The sequence below is a fragment of the Ursus arctos genome, unplaced genomic scaffold (assembly GCF_023065955.2).
Source record: "Ursus arctos isolate Adak ecotype North America unplaced genomic scaffold, UrsArc2.0 scaffold_1, whole genome shotgun sequence".
Classification (NCBI taxonomy): domain Eukaryota; kingdom Metazoa; phylum Chordata; class Mammalia; order Carnivora; family Ursidae; genus Ursus; species Ursus arctos.
This window is the reverse complement of record NW_026622763.1, coordinates 11,053,077-11,069,003: the sequence shown is the minus strand read 5'-3', so window position 1 is coordinate 11,069,003 and position 15,927 is coordinate 11,053,077. Positions and strand designations below refer to the sequence as shown.

General features: G+C 55.3%; 1 long non-coding RNA gene across 2 annotated transcripts; it reads right to left on the bottom strand.

The window, feature by feature from the left end:
- Positions 1-7,168: 7,168 nt before the first annotated feature.
- On the bottom strand, positions 7,169-15,513 carry LOC130544629 (uncharacterized). Of its 2 annotated transcripts, none has more exons than XR_008961042.1 (2): positions 15,453-15,513; positions 7,169-14,024 (listed from the first exon to the last, which is right to left on the bottom strand). It is a non-coding gene; the product is annotated as an uncharacterized LOC130544629 (long non-coding RNA). The 2 variants fall into 2 exon arrangements; XR_008961043.1 differs by having other exon boundaries at positions 7,169-7,552; positions 15,453-15,506.
- Positions 15,514-15,927: the final 414 nt, after the last annotated feature.

The window sequence follows — 15,927 nt, the reverse complement described above, 5'->3', positions numbered from 1 at the left end:
CGGCCCTCAATGGGGCAGCACGGGCCCTGCGCACGTGGGGGGCGCATGGAAGGCAGGGTCGTGCCAGCGATGCCGGGCCCTCGGGGTGCCCTCAGGGAGGGTGGCAGCAGGCAGGAGCCCAGGCTGACCCCAGTCGTAGACATCTGTCTGGACACTTTGCACCCGGGCCTCGGAGGGACCCAGGGGGCAAGTGTACAGCCCTCGACAAGCCGTGAGCCCAGTCCTCTGACTCAAGCCAGGAAGCCAGGCGCCGCGAGCAGCCCTGGCGCTCCCCAAACCTCGAGGCTTTTTGGGCAAGGGAGTTTGTTCTTTTCTGCCCCACCAAACACTTGTCCCCTTTGATTTTGCCATTGTTCTTTCCAGGGAAATCTAATTTTAAAACAAAAAAACATGTTTTCTAACCAACAGGACACGTTCCTGTGCCAATAAATATTTGATTTGAAAGTAATTCTTTGCTCAGTTTCGGCTTTGTTTTGAAGGGACGGGACAAAACATCATACCCAGCTGTCTAGAGTGTGTGTTTGGCCCCCGTGTAGCCTTATGTTCCTTTCCGCTCAGAAATCTGGCCCGAGGGGGCCAACTGAAAGCCATGCGAGGGTCACATAGTTCCAGTCTGGAGGGTGGGGCTGGGCGGGTGGCAGTAAGACCGTCCCTTTAAAGAAGGGACAACCAAAATAGGCTGGTCTGCAGCATCACCAACCCCGGATGTGTCCCCACACACAAAGCGGCTTGCAAAATAAAGCCACTTTTGAGCGCTGGCCGAGGGTGATGTTGAAAACAATGGAGCTAATAAGTAACCAGTTGCTGGGTGAAATCAAACTGTGTTTGTTGGGGGGGGTTCCTCGGCCTGGGGAGCAGCTCTCCCGCCCCTGGGGGAGACCCCTGCCTTACCGCCCTCTCCCCCTCCTCTCCAGAGACACTCCCCACAGGCCTGGGCTTCCAGGGCGGACCTCGGTGTCCCACAGATGCCCTCTGCCACCAGCGGTAGGCCGAATCATGCCCCACCCCCACCCCTGAATAGAAAGAAAACAATGCCAGGTCCATCCGGTGGCAAGAAACTCAAAGGTGGACAGTCACTGGGCATCTGGCCTTCTCTGAGATCAGTGCCGTATGAAGACAGCGGGGCCGGGCCGAGTGCAGAGGCACGGAGCCGGGTCACGTGTGGGCTCCAAGTGTGAAATGGATGCTTGGCCGCTGGCAGGCTGAGGCTAGGCACGCATCTGGGGAACCTCTGTGGCTGCAGTTTCCTCTCTGAACAGTGGAGCCAATATTCGTGCCACATGAGGTGCGGATGAAATCCGTGCATAGGATCCCGTGGCAGGGGCTTCGGGCAGCCCACCCCAGACCCGCTCTCTCGCCTTTCTCAGTAACCGCGGCCTGGCATTCTGCAGGACACGGGCCCACCCAGAGTAAGTGCTGGGTGCAGTGTCTGGAAATTTCCTTAGAACACAGGACTTCACCCACTTCTTTGGGTCAAGGGGGTAAAAGATTTCACCCACTTCTTTGTCTTCACGCCAACTCATCCTGAGGATGGTGGAGCTCAGGTCCTCCATGACCTTGCAGAGCCACCATGCCGGTCACGGGCCTGCCTCCCTCTGGCCTTCTTTCCATGAGAGAGAAGTGAGTGTCTCTCTGTTTAAGGGCTCTCTGCCCTGGCTGCTGACTCTCATCCTGGGCACAAGGCCTGGCACAGAGTATGCGGGAAGGAACCACGGCCACCACGGACTGGATGTTTCTCTGCCAGGGATGGATGTGCCCTGTCAGGCCTGCAGTGACGCAGTGCAGCCTCTCGGTGGTACGGAGAAGGTCACCCACTCCTGTTTCTACACGGACAGGCAGGGGGAGGAAGGAGGGAAGCGAGCCTAGTCAGGAGTGCTGGGGAGCTGGGGAGCTAGGGAGCCAGAACCCGTGGCCACTGCCCTGGGCCTGCTGAGTGTTCCCTCGAAGAGTCAGACCAGCTTTGCCTGAGCCTCTAACGTTTCAGGGAAACTGGAAAACTCATCATCTTGTAAACACTGGTAGTTTATTCAGACTTGCCGGCAGCAACCGTACGGCTCCCATGGTGGGACCTACCTGGAGCACATCCGCTGTCCTGGGGGCTATGAGCCCACCCCCCGACCCCCAACTTGCTCCAACATCCATCTCCCTTTCTTGTTCTAGTAAATGACCCTCCAAGTTTAAGCTCAGCAATGACCTCCTGGCTAAAGACCACTTTCCCCAGCTTCTTTTGCAGCAAGATGTGGCCCTGGAGCTAAGCTCTAGCCACTCAGATGTAAAGGGAGCAACTTCTGGGCCAGGCCCTTAGAGGAAAAAGGAGTCCCTTGCACTTCCCCTTCCTACTGTCCGCCTGCAGGAAAGTGGGTGTGATGGCAGGAGCTGGAGCAGCTACCTTAGACCTCAAGATGAAAGCTGTTCCTTAGGATTAACAGAGTCTGGGTCCCCTGACACCATGGAGCTGCCATAATAGCGCTTCATGTGGGCGCCTGGGTGGCTCAGTCCATTAAGCGTCTGCCTTCAGCTCAAGTCACTATCCCAGCGTCCTGAGATCAAGCCCCTCGTTGGGCTCCCTGCTCAGCGGGGAGCCTGCTTTTCCTTTCCCTCTCCCCCTCTCCCTAGCTTGTGCTCTCTCTGTGTGTCTTTCTCTCAAATGAGTAAATAAAATCTTTAAAAAACAAAACAAAACAATGTTTCATGGTTTTAATCAGCCCATCACGCAAGGAGCCATAGACTTGGATCTTGCTCCCTTGGCGTCTTTACAGCAAGCCTGCATTTCACAGCAATCCCCAGCCTGTGCTCTGACTAGCACTGTTCACTGTCGTCGTCTCGTGCGCACTTTGTTCATATCCATTACCCCCCGTCAGGTTCGCCCTTCCACCCATTTAGTGATTCCCGAGCATCTTCTGTGCTGGTGGTTGGGGCAAACGCAGAGAAATAACCCTCAGGTCCCCGCATTCAAGCAGGAGTTTATGGCTGGCTGTGGGCAAACAGATGACATTCTAAGCCTCAGACCTGCAAAAGGACTCCAGCCAGGTGAGTGAGCCCATGTGCTTGCGTGTGCCTGTGTGTGCTTGCGTATGCACACACGTGTACAAGGGGGCTCTGCTCTCATGGGAAAGGACTCATTTATCCACCGAAAAACATGTCGAGCACCTGCTGAGCACCAAGAGGTACTCAAGACAAGAGGTGGACGGGCCAGGGCCCCGCCCCGGAGGAGCCCTGCCGAGTGTCACAGACACACCTGCTGGTGCCCATGCTGAGGCCCTCCCTGGGACGAGGACAATGCTCAGAGCGCAGGAGAGGACCCTGTGCCCAGCTGCAGGACAGCTGTGGCAATTGTCTTTGCACTGAGGATAGGTCTACACTGAGCCATTCATGCTTTTCTCCCAATCCTATTGTGATCAAGTGTCGGGATTTGGGCTCTATCAGAGGCCGGTGCACAAAAAATCGTGATAACCAGTATAACTCCTCAGAAGTATTCCCAGCCATTCCCATCAGTTGATGGCTGGCTGTATGTGCACCTCATTCATGTTCCCAATAACTCTATTATGAAGACATCTTATCCCCATTTCACAGATGTGAAAACTGAGACCCTCCCTGAGGCTCAGAGATGGGGCAGATGCATGACACGAGCCTGTGTCCTAGAGACCCCAAAGCAGGTGCAATTTTCAATCAGTCAGCAGACACCGATCGAATGCCTGCTGTGTGCGGGGGATCGGATGGGGCCCTAGGAACAGAGCAGTGGGCCACACCCATGGGGGCTATGGGTAGCAGCTCAGCAGAGGCACCACATCTGGGCTCCCAGCCTTCAGTCTCCTCTCTGCTTTGGCCCAGAATCAGGTGGTGCCGAGCATCAGCCCTACAGACTATCAGACCCACCGTCCAACTCCCCTACTTCGTACCAGTGGGCATCCAGGTGGGCAGAGGGCATCTTTCCGCACCTCCTTGGGGATGAAATAGAAACACCTGCGAGGGCATGTTTGCACATTGGCCATGTGGCTTTTTGGGTGTGTCTCCCAGGCCCACCATTACACAGGAGGACCGGGGCGCTATGAGCACAGCACTCTCTGAGCTGTAAGTGGGGACACTCTGGATCAGAGAGCCCTAGAGCTGCTTGGTGTTTGGGGTCCAACTCTTCAGAATCTCTTACGACTCAAGAGCTGTTGAAGTGGGGGTTTTCTATCTGGTCTTGTCCTCTGCATCATCGGAAGCACGAAAGCACACGGTTCAGTACCTCTTCCTAAGAATTTTCCACCACCGGCTCCAGGATTTTCTCCCAAGTCACTGCTACCCATCCTGCAAGTTTTGATGTGCATGCCTGGTAAAGACAGCAAAGTCACAACAGCCACCTGGCCGGACAAAGATGGTAAGATGCCCCCAGATTGCAAAGATGACGAAATGCAAAAAAAAAAAAAAAAATTCACCCTAGAGGCCATCAAATGCCATCTCAAGGGGACACCCATCTGTCCGTGCTTGTTCTCAAGCTCCTCCCCAGGGGGGTTGGGGAGCTGTGCCAACAGAGCAGTCTGAGGGGCAACTGGGTTCCAAGCGCAAGATCTGGAGCCTACTGGCTGGGTGACCTTAATTGTTCTTCCTGGGCCTCTGTGCCCTTGTCTGTGAAATGGAACCAATCATACCCAACTCATAGGGTGAGGCCTCAGTGAAAACATGTAGAAAAAAATGCTAAGTGTGAACACTTAGCCAAATACGGGAAGCTTCTAACTGGCTGGTGGTCCTAAGGCGGAGACAGGACATCAAACAGAACTGCCCCAACTCCTGGCTCTCCCCTTCCTGGCAGTCTGTGTCCTTGATCCCTCTGCCACTAACAGGAGAGCCGTGTGCCCACCGTGTGGGGCTCTAAGGGTAACACGAGGGAACTGACCCGGAGGAAGAGAACCTACCCTGGGCAGTGGCCATTGATGTTCCCGCTAGCTCTAGGGCACGCACCTCCTCGCTCTGTACCAGAGCCTTCTCCTCGGCTGGGCGAGCGGGCGCGACCACCCCGGGCTCCACACCCCAGTCAACATGCACCACCGCGTCGGCCGTGGCCCCCAGCTGGGCCCCCTCGGCTTCTGGCTTCCGGCCGTTGTTCCCAGTTCCTTCCAACATTTCACACCTCCAACCGACTAGCTCTGTGAGCTCAGGGACCAAGGTCAGAGGCAGAAATCAAGACAAAACAGCTTAGCTCTCTTAAATCACCACACTTGCTGTTGGAGAGGAGGGCAGTAAAACTAGGCTGAGCTCTTAGGTCTGACACAGAAACACTGAGTAGGGTGACCAGTGGGGAGGTGACAATCTTTGAGCCACGCAGACCCAGGAGCCGTCCGGACACCCTGGGCAAGCCCCTTTGCCTCTCTGAGGCCTGGCCCCACAGTCTCAGGGCAGCGGCGCCTCCGATGATCGCTATCACTATTCTTGTAGCTTCTTAGGTGTAGAAGCGCAGAGCTGCGGCCCAGGCCCCTGCTCGTCTCTACCCACTCCTGAGCCTTCGCCAGCTCACGGCTCTGGGTCCCCTTCAAACGTCTTCCTGAGGCAGTGGGCTTCTCCCCTGAACTGTAGACGCACATCTCCACTGGTCCGCTGGGCATCTGCCCGAACGTCTCGTGCCCATTTCTATACGTGTCCAGAACTAAGCTTATGCACAGCCCCCCTTCCCCCTCCCCGCCCCCCCCCCCCCGTGGATGAACCGGGTGCTGGAAAGGCTTCTATGAAAAGAACGGGACCCTGGCCTCCTAGGAAGGGGAGCCCGATGTCACTGGGCAAGGGAGGAACCTTCGCAGGAACTCCTCGCCTCACCTGTGAACTTTAGTTGAAGCTAAAATTCTGCAACGTCGTGTCACTGGAGTGCCCCAGCCCCTGATTGGGCCAGGGAGGAGGGGGACCCCCTTCCCTAGTGGGGTTGGCTGGCTCTGGGCCTCCCACCCTGATAGACGATGGATCTCATCTCTCTACACAACAGGAAAGCGGGGAGATGGGAACCACACAGTGTTCGGGGGAAGCCTGCAGGAGGACCAGCCCCCATGGCACCCTGTGGCTTCTATTCCTGGGCTCCAGGGGCAAGCGACGCTGCCTCCAGCCGGCCACAGTCCTCCGGCCTCCCCACCTCAACCCAACAGCACCCCGTATCCCAGCTGCACCCCTCTTTAATAATGTTACTTGTTCCTTATTTAAAAATTACAATACTACTGGGGCATCTGGGTGGCTCGGTCGGTGAAGAGTCTGCCTTCGGCTCAGGTCGTGATCTCAGGGTCCTGGGATCGAGTCCTTCATCGGGCTCCCTGCTCAGCGGGGAGCCTGCTTCTTCCTCTCCCTCTGCTGCTCCCCCTACTTGCAGTCTCTCTCTCTCTCCCTCTCTCTCTCTGTCAAATAAATAAATAAAATCCTTAAAAATATAAATAAAAAATACATATATAATTTTTGAAAGTTCTTTAGAAAAATTGCAACAGTCCTGTATTTAGTTGTTACAAGTCGACAATAAAGAAACAAGCGAGAAAGGGAAAGTCACGCCTCAAGCCCCACGCCCTCCTCCCCACAGGTACTTGCTGGTGACAGCTGTGTATTTCACTCGCCTCGGGTCCACATCTGTGAGAATGCACGTACAGAATTTAAAAACACGCACAAAGGGGACCCCATCACTGCCATGGTTCTGCATCTTGCTTTTATTTTCACTTAATAAATTGAGAACACTTCTCAATGCCAGAGCTGCCTTGCTCTCCTGGCTGCATAGCTCCCTGCCAGCCACCACCTCCCTGCCCCGGGGCCAATCCATGAAGCATCCGAACCGCTTTGGCATTTTGCAAGGATAGCTTCCTAAAAGTGGGATTTCTGGGTCACAAGGAGCCTGCATTTGGAATGTCTGCCCAGCGGCCCTCCCATGGCCTTCGGGATCCACACCCGTCCCACGTATGAGGCAGGGCGAGCCACATCCCCTCGCCAGTGGGGCATCACCCCACCTTCAGTGTGCCCCCCATGCATTCTTGTAGGAGGCTAAGCATTTATTCAGCTGTTCACTGGCCATGTGTATTTCCTCTCCCGTGAACTCCCCGTTCCTCTCCTCTGCCCATTTTTTTCTACCAGGCTGTCTGTGTCTTACTTATTGGCGCATGGAATCTCATTATGCATTATGACAGTAATCTGTTGTACATGTTTTAAATATTTTCTCCCAGTCAAATATCTCTTAACTTTGTTTATTGTATATTTTGACATGCAAAACCTTTTTATTTTTATGTAGTCAAATCCATCAGGCTTTTCTTTGATGGCTTCTGGATTTTGTGCCTTGCTTGAGAAGCCTGTCCCTCCTCCCAGATCATGAAAATATCCTCCTCTCTTTTCATCCAGTGGTTTCAGAGCATCCTCTGAAATGAGTTTCACAGTGTGGCACTCCCTTTCTTGTGGTCCTGCCTTGGTGTCCACGGATGCTCCCGCTGCTCCTGCCTCCCCATTCACGCCTTCCTTCCTTTGTTCACTGCGCAAATATGTTTGGAGCCTTTACTATGTGCCAAACACGGACGATACAGCAGAGAAGACCACAAGCCTGCCCTCAGAGAGATGACGTCTGGCAGGAGAGACAGACCGCAAAGGAAAAATGTGCAGTTAGGTAATGCAAATTCAGGTCCTATGGGGGGACATGGGATAAGGGGCTGGAGGTGAACACAGGGATGATATTTTAAGTAATGTGTCAGGAGGATCTTTTCTCAGAAGACAGCCAAAGCCAGAGATGCTAATGAAGTGAGGGAGCAGGCCCTTGGCTGCCTGTTGCAGACCGCTCCAGATGGAGGAGACAGCAAGTGCAAAGCCCCAGGGTGGGGGAGTGTGCTTTGCCAGGTCAAGGAACAGCGAGACGGCCATGCAGCTCCACGTGGGGGATGGAGGATGAGTGGTAGGCTAGATCATGGGGGTCCTTGGGGAGTTCCCGGGAAGAGACAGCTTTTATTCTGTGTGTGATTGGAAGTCTTTAATGATGGCCTTGGCTCATGGGGAGGAGGTGGGTGGATGGGGGGGTGGTGAGTGAATGTCCTTCTTTTCTCTGCTGGTCTTTCAGTGGTGGGGGTAGGGGTGGCCCGGCCGACGCCACGCCTCACTCCTTACCCCGCATTCTCATTCCTGCGGTCTTCATCACCACCCGTGTGCCGTGGGCACCCTGCTCTGTGCCTGGCACATGCGAGGCCCTCAGTGAGCATATGGGAGTGACCCATGTTAACTCCAGCCCAAACCCTGTCCTGTTCCCCAGACCTGGGTCTTCAGGGACCTCTGATCTCTGTCCTCCAGGGACCCTATTGGAGGCTCACATCCAACAGTTGCCAACGTGGGCCATGCAGAGGGACAGAGTGCCATTGCCTGGACCAGGGGGACACTGAGCCACCGGAGGCTGGACACAGGCTCCACACTGTTCCCTTGACTTGGGAGATAACGGCAGTGAGTCAGTCAGATGGGAATGTCACCGATGCCTTCTGCGGTTGCAAAGGGCCTGCAGAGCTGGCCCAGGGCGAGAAGGGAGCCCAGAGCCAGACTGAGGAGCCCAGTCCTGCAGCCTGACGCCAATCACTGAGAGGCAGCAGAAGGTGGGCACAGAGACACCTCAGCGGGGACCCTCAGCAGGGAGGACGAGTGGCTGGCCCAGGGAAGAAAGCAGGTGGGCTCAGAAAAATGGGGAAACAAGAAGTGACCCCACAGGATCCCAATGACCTCACACTTGACCAAGGGCACACAGCTTCCATGGTCGGGGAGGGTCCCACCCTCACCAAGGATGTGCTTGTGTGCACGTGTGCGCACGGCACAGACATAAACACACGCATACCCCAGACACAGGCATTATACACAGGGACACAGACCACAGACATACACACACACGCATCACAGACATAGACACACAAACCACAGAAATAAACATACACACATACCACAAACACACCTACGTGCCACAGACACACACATGCCTCAGACATCACAAACACACCCCCCACAGATACACACATACATGTCACCAATGTAGAAACACGGACACACACACCACAGACACCACACACACAAGCACACATACACTACACAGACCCTGCATGTACACACAACACACATATCACAAACACATACACACCACACCTCCCACAGATACAAACATACCAGCCACCCACACACAGACACACACATCACACAGACACACACCACAAATGCCACCTGCAAATAAACATGCCACAGACACACACACACTGACCCACAGACCCCACCAGAACATCCCCAGCCCCCACCCCCAACCCTGGTCCCGTCTCACTGGCTTCTCCATGGTAGGAAGCCCATGGTTCCTGAGGGGCCAGGCTCACAGATGACTGGGCTGCCCCCTGGCTGGTGGGTCCTCAGGAGGACAGGGGCACCGCCCCCCTCAAGGCGGTCTGAGCCCAGTTAGCCTTGCTGGTGCTGGAGCGCAGGAAGTCAGGAGGTCTGGAGGTTAGGGGCTGCCCTGCCTTATAAGCAGGATCCCTTGCCTTGGTGACAGCTGCCCCAGGGTCTGGGGGCTGTGGGAGGGGGAGCACTTGAGTCCCTGACTGAGCCGGTGGGTCTCTGAGCCGGTCCCTCCCAGATCATGCTCTCTCCGCCACAGGACGGCCATGTTGCCCGACCCCCCATGCGTATGCTTTCATGCATTTGTCAGTCATGGTTCTTCTTTGGAATCCAAGATGGGGCAGAGCGGGGTCATGCATTAAAGGAAGGCAGAGGAAGGCGGAGCAGGCACGCTGCGGAGTGGCTGACCCCACAGCAGGCGTACCGTGCGAGTCTAATTTTAGTTCTGTCCTCTAGCTGCCCCACGAGAGAACTGTTACACTCACTTTTCAGGTGACAAACTGAGGCCCGAGGTGGAGGGAGACTGCACGGCTGGCCGACCACACTGGGATCCTTCATGGCCCTGTCTACGCTGTGGGATCCCTCTCCTGACGACAGCCGATGCCAGGCGGAGGGATGCCAGGCTGAGGAGCCGGCTGCCCCGAGCCCACCCTGTCTCCCACTCTGCAGGGAGGCATGGCGGCCCTGCCCCAGCATGAGCTCCGAGGGCCAGGGCAGACGCCCAGTTCTCTGGGCCTGCATGCTGAGATTCTGGCCAGGCCTCTGCCCTCCCCTCTGTGCCCCTTTTCACTTCTTTATTAAGCCTCCTATAATTCATCTTTGGTGGTCTTGGGACCGGGGAGGGAAGGGCGGAAGCAGCAGCAGAGGCAAACCGGTCAGGCCCTTCCTGGGGAGCCTGGGCTGGGAGCTCAAGACCATGTGGAGCAGGCAGGCGCATAGGCGCCTGGTAGGGGCTGAGTGTGTGGGGAGGAAGCACAGGGACTGGAAAGGCCCAGAGCCAGGCCTCCTCCGTCTTGTCATGCTTCCCATGGAGGGGTGGGGCGGTGGCCCTGGGCCGGTATCCACCATCTTCCCCCACCAGGAGGGCTGCGTGGAGCGAGCACTCAGGCGTGAGGTGGGTGGCAGAGCATCCAGGGTCAAACCATCCAAGCTCTGGCCAGCCAGACAAGGGTGGGAGAGTGTGTGGGAGAAGGAAGGAGAAAGAAGCAGGAAGGGTCCCGGCCCTGGGTGTCAGATCACAACTGCAGTAATCCCATAAGCAGACACCTTGAAATGTTGGCTATCACCGGGCTCTCGGGCCCCTCAGGTCTCCTCTCCCATGGTGGCATCCTTTCATCCCTGAATGTAGACACACTTCCACTTAGGTCTCTAGGACTCATTATTTGGGCAGAAAAGGATATAGGTGCCCGGCCTAACATCTAACTCAGAACCATTCAACCATCACTCCAGACACCCTACCATTGTGCATGGGGCTGAGGAGACTGTCTCCCCTCCTCACTCATCAGAGTCAGCTCTACCTCAGAAGTTCCCAGACACCTGGCCTCGAACACGTCCTGTCCTGTCCTGTCCTCAGAGCCTTGGTCTGGCTCCCTCTTATCTATCTGGCTCTGCCCCCAGTGAGGCCCGCCATAACCCCTTCTCCTACTTCCACGGTGCTCCCTCCCACACTATACACACACAATGAACTAAAAGTATTAGCTAGTTAGCTGGTTGCTTAATCCGTTATTTAGCTCCTGGTTTATGTCTATCCCCCCCACTTGCTTGCAAGGACCCAGAGGGCAGGGACCTTGTCTGTCCCACTCAGCACCTACCTCTTTGCTCAGCACAAGGTGGCATCAGGTCTCTGTTGAATGAATGCATGCATGCACGCACCTACTAGACACACGTTCCCTGAGCAACACTGAACATGCCAGACGCAGGGCAGCCTGGGTGAATAGAATGGGGTTCCCACATCTGAGGAGTTCCCAGCGCAGGGCTCCCCATGGTTGCTAACCCGTCCCTGCCCCAGAACCTCAGCCCTGACAAACAGCCTTCTCCCTGGCTTCCAAGCTGCCCATTGCACTCCAGTCCGCACCCCTCCAAGTCTGTCTTAGTTCTGGTGGGACCACCTGGACTAGGGCCACCGGAGCACCTTCTGCAGACCCCTTACCTGCAGAGCCTCTTCCTAAGGCCATGACCCTGATGCTCCTGGAAGCCCCGCCCTTCTCTGGCTGGCAGACACCTTGCGGGAAACAAACCTTGGGTAAAACCAACCTTGGGGTGAATGGCAGAGAGAGAGGCAGACTCCCCTGTGGCCACAGAGGTGGGGGAGCCCTGGTCCCTCAGGAGGGGAAGTACAGGTGCAAGGCCCCCCGAGAGGGAAGGAAGACCTTGGATGGGGAGGGTCATGATTGGAGCTAACTGTGGACAGATGACACCATGTGGGCCACGGGTTAGCATGAGGACCTCCAGCCTTCATTCCCTGGGTGGCCAGGAGTGGGGAGGATACTGGGTCCACCCTCCTTCTGGAGAAGGCCTGGAGGACTGCTGGAGCTCAGTGTTACCAGTATCCAAATCACCAAACCTCACAGCTTTGGGGCAGTTTTAGCTTAGCTTGTTCATGGAGTAGGAGGCCACCTGACTCCACTCTCCGTGGATTTCAAAGAAGTCAAAGGGGCTGCAAGCACATGGAGACAGGAACTCAATCAGGGGGGATGATGCTTCAGCTGCAAAGAGCAGAAAACCCAACCCAAAATGGAGTTGAAGAAAATTTCCCTCAACAAGAACACTTAAGAACAGCACGAAGGTTGATTAATTTCCTGATTCTGTGACATCATCACCGGTGCAGATTCCTTCTGTGTTTCAACATTGTTCTTTCTCAGTATGTTTTTTTTTAATGTTTTTTTTATTATATTATGTTAGTCACCAACTTTCTCAGTATGTTACCTGTCTTCAGACTAGCTCCTCTCATGGACTTAAGATGGCTGCCAAGGTTCTAGGCGTCACACACAGACACAACAGCACTGACAGAGACAGAAGCCATCTCTTCTTACCTGTCAGTTTTAGTCAGTGGGAAACCTTTCCCAAATCTCCTCCCCCAGCTCATTTCCCCTCACATCCTATTGGCCAGAATTGTGCCACGTACCTGCCTCTAAACCAATCAGGGACAAGGAGCATGGAAGTAACCATGTTTGGCTTAGGATAGTTAGGATTTACCCTTGAACCCCAGAGGGAAGGAGCGTGAACACCAGCAAATCCGTCTTACCAGTGAGGAACAGGGCTGTTGGGGAAGGGACTGACCTCCAGGGCAAAAAGCACAATGACGGACCTTCAAAACCACGGTGTCCCAGGGCCTACGGGCCCCGATAACACTTGGTTCAAGGAAGACTGGAAATCCAGCTCTTGTCTGGCTAGGCCCTTGGGTTACACAGCAACACACACCTGTGACAACACGGGGTACTGAATCTTGCTGAGTGTGGACCCTTGTGGGGGCTCGGGTTACAAAAAGATAGCCCAAGGAACTTGCAGGTCTGGAGTCAGACAGACTGGACACCGCATCCACCGGGCTGACACTGTCTGACCTAGAGCTCAGGGTCCCTTCTCCTGTTTGGGCTCCAGAATCATTTGTCAAAGGAACACCCACAGGAAGGAATAAAAATTTTCTGTGGGGGGTGGGGAGGGTTGGCTCTGGCTCAGAAGCCAAAGCCTCTGCTCCCCATAAAGACAATAGCTTTTCTGGATAATCAGTGAGGGGAAAAGCTCCACCCTCTGGGATGGCATCCATTTCCTGCGAAAGAATCATCTAGGTGTTTTACAGGCCAGCAGCTTCCCTGAGACTCCAGAGGCCCTCACCCCTGCCATGAGGCACGGCTGCATGGGAAGAGGCAGGAATGGGTTCCCCCCTGGGGTTGTATCTCCCCACATCATTAGCCACTGTTGATGGAAAGTCAAATGACCCTTGAGTGGGAGGTGGTGTGTGGAGGAATTTATATGATTTTAGAGCCAGTTTTCCCCATCTTGTTGTCTGCCCCTGGCTCAGAGCTAAAATAGGGCTGGTCTTTTCGATGCCTGGCTGCAGTGTCCTTTAATTTTTAAGAGGAGCCCAGGAAGGCAGTAGAACAGCCCCCTAGACAGGCAATGAATGTTGCAAACTTCCGAGATTTCAGGGCCAACTTGGGCAGAGGAATCGAGGAAAGCGAGAAGCCAAAACTTGTTTTAATTGTCAAATTTGTTTTTCATCTATGAACGGACGTGATTCGCTTCACAGCCCTGTAAGAGAGTCGACTCGGATTTCTAAGCCCACTGGACAGATGAGAAAACTGAGCGATTTGCCCAAGGTCTCCCTTTGCGTGAGTGGTAGAACAGATTAGAAGCCTTCAAGCCCTGGGCTGTTCGACTGCACCCGTCACGATGCTTCCGTGGGTGAGCAGGTCCTGCGCTGGGAGGGGCTGGAGCTTGTGCCCTCAGATCCCCCACTGTAACGAGACTCTGTCCCAAGACTCCAGGCTGTCCTCTCTCTTGGCTGAAGTGGGCTGATGGGTTGTTAGTTGCGATACAACACTTTGACTTTGGCTGCCCATGCCATGTTTGAGATGTGAGATTGAGGCTGGTTTTTCGCAATCTGTGCAGCAGAAGTAGCAGAAGTGGGAGAGTCACCTGTGCCCAGCGATGTGCCCTGATCTTCTCTGGTCAAAAGGGAGGCAGAACGAGGCCTGGTTGGTGACATCAAGAAAAGGGCACAAAGTCTATCTCTCTGGGGCACCCAGCGTCCACTAGACACCCAGCCAGCCCACGTGTCGCATGTTGGGTAGCTGGGTACCCTGAAGGACATGTGCTTCCCTTGGCCAGGTAAGGCCAGAATGAGTTCCAGGCATTCTTGGTCCTGATTCTAACAGCTGCTCCAGGGCCTCACTGGGGCCTGAGCCACCAGAACACTCCCCGGCTTGGTGTCTGCCATTAGCCCACCTGTCTGGACAGGTGAGAAGGGCCAGCCTTTGGCTCCTGTCTTGTTTGGGAACCCCTGCTTTCCCCACCGGTTCCACGGGGCCAGGAAACAACATTAAAGCTGGCCTGAGCTTTGCTCCCTTTACTTCCCTTGCCCTTGACTCTGGGCAAAAGCTCCCCATTCCCAAGGGACAAAATCTGCTTCTAGTTGCATCTTGGAACTAGAAATTGAGTCTTCAGTTGGCGGTGGTAGTGCCAGCCGCTGAGAGTCTCCCTGCCCCAGCTCCCTCCTTCCTCAAGGCATCAGGCAACCCCCAAGGTGCTCAGCAAATCAGGGTTGTGGCTTGCAAGCATGGAGACCTCCTGAAGCCCTGCCAGCAAGAGTTATGTGGGATCCAGCATGTCATAGCTTGTCATAGCACGTGCCTTACTGGGAAGGACTGGTGTGCAGTGAGTTAGCCTCCCTCTCTCCCGCTCCCTCCTTATTTCAGCAAATGTTCACTCAGCTGTGCTGTGCTTGGGCTGGGCTGGGCTGGCAGAGGAGACGCCCTCAAGGGCCCCAGTCTCTTTCGGTGACAATTCCCCACCTTTAAGGCCCAGCGGAAGCCCATCCCCACCCCATCTTCAGCCTCCTCTGATGACCGCCATCCTCTCTTCCAGACCATAGTGGGCCAACTCAGGCTTTTAACTCCCACCCAGAGGCAGACGGGGGTGTCTCTCCTCATCTTCAGAACACCCATGCTGGTGTCCACGGGAAGTCTCCTGGTCTGGGCCACAAAACCATGACCATGGTTGCTTCTCCAACCACTTTCTCCACCTGTGTCTCCATCTGGGAGTCATCCATGACCCCCACCCACCACCCCCAGTCACCACATCCTGTCCCTTCCCTATCCCCACTGCGGCCCTCACCTCTGGTGGGGGGCAGGGACTGTTACTCCAGCCGCCTCCTTGATGGCCTCCTGCCTCAGCCTTTCTCTCTTCCCAGCCTGTTTTCCCCAGGAGGAAAGATCATTCTAGATGCAAACCTTGCCACGTTGAAACAGTCTGCTTTGTCTCCAAGACAGAGTCCAGACCCTAGCAGACAGGAGGCTCCTCTTCCCAGGGAAGAAGCTGTCCTGTCTCCCCAGCTTCCTTGTTCATGGTGCTCACTCCCCCTGCCCTTGTACTTCACCTTTACTGCACCGACCTGCTCATACCTGTAATCTCCCACGCGGTGCTCTTTCCACCTCCCGCCTCGGCTCTGCTGTTCCCTCTGGCTCCTCTCCCTGCTCCCCTCTGCTCTTTAATCCAGCCAAGGCCACTCCTCCTGCAGGAAGCATTCCCAGACTACCCTCCCCCATTCTTTCTGCCCAGCCTGGGATCAGGGACCCTGATGTGTGCTCACCTCTCCCCTTCCACCCATCACCCATCGTGTCTTATTCTCTGTGTCTGTTCCCAGGCCTGTCCAAGGAGCCACTGGATTCGTCGCTGTCTTGCCAAGCATCTGGCTGGGTGCCTTGCTCTGTGTGCAGATTTGTCCGACGCAGCCAGCCCTGAAACACAGCCAACAGAAACCCTGGGGAGGTAACAAGGAGGCCCACTCAGGAAGTGGGGTGCAGCAACAAGCCCCGACACAGGCACTTTGAGCCCCAATTCCGCCTCTGGCTCACTGTGGGGCCTCAGGCGAGTCAC